The sequence below is a fragment of the Cebus imitator genome, unplaced genomic scaffold, assembly GCF_001604975.1.
Source record: "Cebus imitator isolate Cc_AM_T3 unplaced genomic scaffold, Cebus_imitator-1.0 Scaffold80, whole genome shotgun sequence".
NCBI classification, from domain to species: domain Eukaryota; kingdom Metazoa; phylum Chordata; class Mammalia; order Primates; family Cebidae; genus Cebus; species Cebus imitator.
In genome coordinates this window covers 7,106,380-7,112,379 of record NW_016107395.1, presented here as the reverse complement: position 1 = coordinate 7,112,379, position 6,000 = coordinate 7,106,380, and positions in this window count along the sequence as shown.

Genomic DNA, 6,000 nt, shown 5'->3' with positions numbered 1-6,000 from the left:
TTTAGTAGAGATGGGATTTCACTATGTTGGTCAGCCTGGTCTCGAACTCCTGACCTTGTGATCCACCCACCCCAGATTCCCACAGAGCTGGGATTACAGGCGTGAGCCACCACACCCAGCTTCTCTGTGATTTTCTAAATTTCAATGAGATATGATTCATATACCATAAAACCAAATAAATTCAAGTGTGCAGTTCTATTGTTTTTATTATATTCACAGTGAGGCAACCAGCATGACTATCTAATTTTAGGATGTTTTTAATCACTCCCCAAAAGAACCTTGTACCCATTAGTAGTCACTCCCATTTCACCCTGAGCCCACGAGTTCGAGTTAACCAGTAACCTAATTTCTACTCATATAAATTGGCCTGTTTTGGACATTTTAAATGAAGTATATCATACAATGATATGATTTGGCTCTGTGTCCCCACCCAAATCTCATCTTGTAGCTCCCATGATTCCCACACAATACAGTAAATTGGTACCAGTAGAGTTGGGCGCTGCTGAAAAGCTACCTGAAAATGTGGAGTGACTTTGGAACTGGATGACAAGCAGAGGTTGGAACAGTTTGGAGGGCTCAGAAGAAGATAAGAAAATGTGGGGAACTGAAACTCCCTAGAGATTTGTCGAATGGCTTTGACCATAATGCTGATAATGATACAGACAATGAAATCCAGGCTGAAGTGATCTCAGATGGAGATGAGGAACTTGTTGGAAACTGAAGTAAACGTGATTCTTGTTATTTTTTAGCCTTGCCGTGGTGGCACCAGAAAACACAATCATGGCGGAAGGCAAAGAGGAAGCAAGGCACCTTCTTACAAGGCAGTAGGAAGGAGAAGTGCCAAGTAAAGCTGAGGAAGAGCTGCTTTTAAAACCCTCAGATCTCCTGAGAATTCATTCACTATCATAACAATAACATGGAGGAAAATGTCCCCATGATTCAATTACCTCCACCTGGTACAGGTGTGGGGATTATAGGGGTTATAATTAAGATGAGATTTTGTGTGGGGACACAGGCAAACCATATCAGGGCATTTGAGTCTTTTCTCTTTTTTTATTAGTCTACATAAAGTTTTTCCAATTGTATTGAGCTTTCAAAGAGTCTGGGCTCAAGTGACCCACTCACCTCAGCCTCCCGAAGCGCTGGGATTATAGGCATGAGCTACTGTGCCAGGACAGTTAATTATTTGTCTCTTCAGTCCTTTATTTTATTTCATATATTTTGAAGCTCCCTTGTCAGGCACATATATAATTGTTATAGCTTCCTAATGGATTGACTCTTTATCATTGCAAAATGTTCCTTTTAATCTCTAACAACTTTTTAAAAACAATTTAAAGATGTTTAGTCTATAGAAACTTCAGTTCTCTTGATGTTTGATTTCAATCTTTTTTCTATGATGTGCCTAAGTACAAATTTTTTTTAATTCATCTCATTTGAGACCCACTTAATTGATTGGCTCTCTGAGTTGCTATTTTTTAAGAGATCAGGAAAAAATGCAGAAAATTTTCTTGACATTTTTTTCTGCCCCATTCACTCTCTTTACTCCATTTGGAGCTCTAATTAGAGGTTGTGTTATTATATTCAAATAGTGATGTGTTGCTTTCATTTGGCTTCAATTCACATTTCTTTTGGTGTGTCTTCAAGCTCACTTATCCTTTCTTCTGAAGCATCCAAAGATTTAGTCTTTTAAATCAATTTGTAATATCTTTGTAGATGAATTTGTAAAAAATGATATAGTAATGAACCTTAAAAAAAATTTTGCTGAGTCTTACCTATGTTTTTCTATGATTTTTTTTTTTTTTTTTTTTGAGACGGAGTTTCGCTCTTGTCCAGGCTGGAGTGCAATGGCGCAATCTCAGCTCACTGCAGCCTCCACCTCCCAGGTTCAAGCTATTATCCTGCCTCAGCCTCCGGAGTAGCTGGGATTACAGGCATGCACCACCACACCCCAGCTAATTTTGTATTTTTAGTAGAGACAGGGTTTCTCTATGTTGGTCAGGCTGGCCTCAAACTCCCGACCTCAAGTGATTCATCAGCCTTGGCCTCCCAAAGTGCTGGGATTACAGGTGTGAGCCACCACAACTGAACTTCTATGAAATATTATACTTTTCTCTTTATATATGAAAAGTTGTTTATTATTTTTTGAAGCATCTTATATTTGTTACTGTTGGACGTGGCAAATATATGTGTAGGTGTATAGTATATATATATGCTTCAATTATATTTCCAATTATTAATATTTTTAAAAAGTCATTTTAAAATTGATTTTATATCCAGAACTATTTTATAGTTTTATTTTAGCTTTGATCGTTTGTGTGTATATTCTTTTATAAAAGTTTCTTTTTCCCCCCCTTAATTTTCTGTTTAAGGGAATTGTCAAGGACACAGCACAATAGAAACTGTTAAGATAGGTCTCTTTGATACTAAAGGGAGTACCGCAAATGATTTAGAACTAGGTATCACATTTTTTACATCTTTTTAGTGGATACCCTATCAAATTATTTAAGTTGTTTTTTATCTCAGTTTCTTTGAGACTACAATTTGCATGCTTTTACTGAATCTACCAAGATGGCTATATATTTTCTCCAATAAATTCTTAATGTAGTAAATTAAGTAACTATTAAATTAGTAAATATTAAAATATTTTCTATCATTGAATTACCTTTGCATATTGGGAAAAAATTGTTTATAGTACATTCGTTTTCAAAGCTCTACTGGATTTTTAAAAATCTTAATTAGGATTTTAAAAACCACTTTTATAAGATATTGACTTAAAAGTGTTTTAATAATGTATATTTCTTAACTATTTTTGATATCATGATTAAAATTAGTCTAAAAAATAAGTCAGCGTATATAAAATGTTTCTGTTTTCCAAAAAGGAGGTTGTATAACATTGAAATTTAATTTGAATATTTCATCAAAACCCACCCATTTTGTGCCATTTAAGCATCAGCAGTTTTGTAAACTTAGATTTTTAAAAGACAAATTCAGTTATCCTAATGTTGTGTTGTTGTTGTTGTTGTTGTTGTTGCTGTTGTTGTTTTGAGACGGAGTCTTGTTCTTGTTGCCCAGGCTGGAGTGCAATGGCACGATCTCGGCTAACCCCAAACTCTGCCTCCCGAGTTCAAGTGATTCTCCTGCCTCAGCCTCCCAAATAGCTGGGATTACAGGCATCCACCACCATGCCCAGCTAATTTTTTGTATTTTTAGTAGAGATGGGATTTCACTATGTTGGTCAGGCTAGTCTTGAACTCCTAACCTCAGGCAATCCACCTGCCTTGGCCTCCCAAAGCTAATGATTATTTTTAATTCAAGATTCTTATTGCATTTTGAGAAATAATTGATGTTTTTTTCTTTAAAAAGTTCAATTCCTTTTCATTTTCAAATATGTTAGTATATGGAATTCACAATAATGTGTTTGTATTTTATTCTCTATAACATAACATGTATGTATTTACATCTCTATTTCTTATTATTGTGACTTACTGTTGTGCCATTACTCATATTTTTTAGTCTAACCAATGTCTGTCTACCTTATTACTCAAAGAATAACCATTTAGTTTAGTTTGGTACTATATGTTTTTGTTCAATTTGTTTCTATTACATTAATATTTGGCACTATATTTTATCATTTCATTCAATATAGAAACTAGCATATTAAAAGAAGCCAATAATTACCTTTTCAGTGAATACATATGTACAGGACTCAATTCAACCCAAGTCTGGGCTTGAGTACAACAGTAATAAACCCAGGAATCTATAAAAATTTTAGTCTATTCTATACTTTAACATAGCAAACTATATCAGCATCACTAAATGATCATGAAAATATAATTTAATTCCTATCAAAATATTAGTGAGAGATTTTATTGACTCATTCACATGTATTCATATTACGTTACATGTAAAATATTGTATGTTAATTTTATATAGTAAGAATAATTAGGAATTCTTAGAAAAAATAAAATGGCTTATGTTTTCCTTACTAGATATCCAATACTTTGAAAAAATACTTTTAAAATGGTAATATTTATGCCTGCATTGGCATAGGAATGAAATGAAATTTCAATTAAACAGAAAAGTTTATCCAAAAACGAATGTAGGCATATACAAGGATTTACTATGAGACAAAGTTGACATTAGTAATCAGTGGGATGAATATTCAAATAGATTTTTGGGACAACTGACCCTTCATGTACGTAGGTATGTGTGTGTGTGTGTGTGTGTTTGTGTGTGTGTGTGTGTGTGTGTGTGTCTATACATATGCATATACACACATATCTACCCACATGAAGGGTCAGTTGTCTCACCCTATATATATTGTTGAATTTGTCTCTCAAAAATTTGTAAGATTTGAATCAAAGAATATAAACATGAAAATAAAGTCTAAAAAGTGCCAGTAAAAACAAACAGAAATATTTTTACTTTTTTATAAATTATGTGATAAAATAAGAAACCAGATAGCAAATTACTAAACCATTTTACTATTATCAGATCTATACTTTGAAAAGCTTTCATAAGAAAGCAACTTAAAACACATTTTAAGATGGGAACAAAAATTTAATATACATGGATAGCAAATGATTAATATTCATTGAATATTTAAAACATTAATTCCCCATCCTGGTTTTATGTTTTAATAACTTTCATGTCTTAATAATTGATATATTTATATTTTATCATCATTTGATAAAATGTGAGTCCAAAGCAGGCAGTTATTTTTGTCTGTTTTAATTAATGATGTATTATCAGTACCCAGAATATGGCTTGGCCCAAGATAGATTTTAGAAAATGACATCAATAAATGTCCACTTCCATAGTATAAAAATGACATAAGAAAAGATTGTCAAAGAAGAAACATAAAGTAACAATAATGGTGTGAAATATGCTCGATTTTGACATCTACAAGTTGAAGCATTTACATTATTTTCATGTAACACTGGTAAGTTTTAATTGCTTAACCTTAGCAATGGTTTGTAAGAATATGAAGTATATAATGATATAACGTGCTGATAGTACTATACATAGAGGAATAATATAACAATAAAAAGTATAGATACATTGTGGTACAGGCACTTTATTTCTGGACACATTCTAAAAATACGATTAAACAACTATGCAAAAATATCTGGTGAATGTGTGTGTGTGTGTGTGTGTGAGTGAGTGTGTGTGTACTTTAAGACAAGTGCTAGATACATATTATATATATATATATATATATATATAAGGTAGAAATTTTATATAAATTATACACACTTTACATATTCTTTCTGTAAAAAAAATTCTCATCTGTATCTCTACGTACTTGTATAACTCTAAATGTATCCTGATAAGATAGACATGTAACTATGGAGATAGAAGTCTGGTATAATGCTGATATGGTTTGGCTGTGTCGCCATCCAGATCTCAACTGGAATTGTGTCTCCCAGAATTCCCACCTGTTGTGGGAAGGACCCAGAGGGAGTTAATTGAGTCATGGGAGCCAGTCTTTCCCTTGTTATATTCATGATGGTTAAATAAGTCTCATGAGATCTGATGGGTCCATTAGGGGCTCCTGGTTTTGCTTTCACCTCATTTTTCTCTTACCACTACCGTGTAAGAAGTGGCTTCCACTTCTCATCATGATTCTGAGGCCTCCCAGCCATGTGGAACTGTAAGTCCAACTAAACCTCTTTTTCTTCCCAGTCTTGGATATGTCTTTACCAGCAACATGAAAATGGACTAATACTGTAAACTGGTACCAGTAGAGTGGAGTGCTGCTAAAAAGATAACTGAAAATGTGGAAGTGACCTTGGAACTGGGTAACAGGCAGAGATTAGAACAGCTTGAAGGGCTCAGAAGAAGACAGGAAAATGTGGGAAAGTTTGGAACTTCCTAGAGACTTGATGAATGCTTTTGCCCAAAATGCTGCTAGTGATATGGACAATAAAGTCAAGGCTAAATTGATCTCATATGAGATGAGGAACTTGTTGGGAACCGGAGTAAAGGTGATTCTTGTTA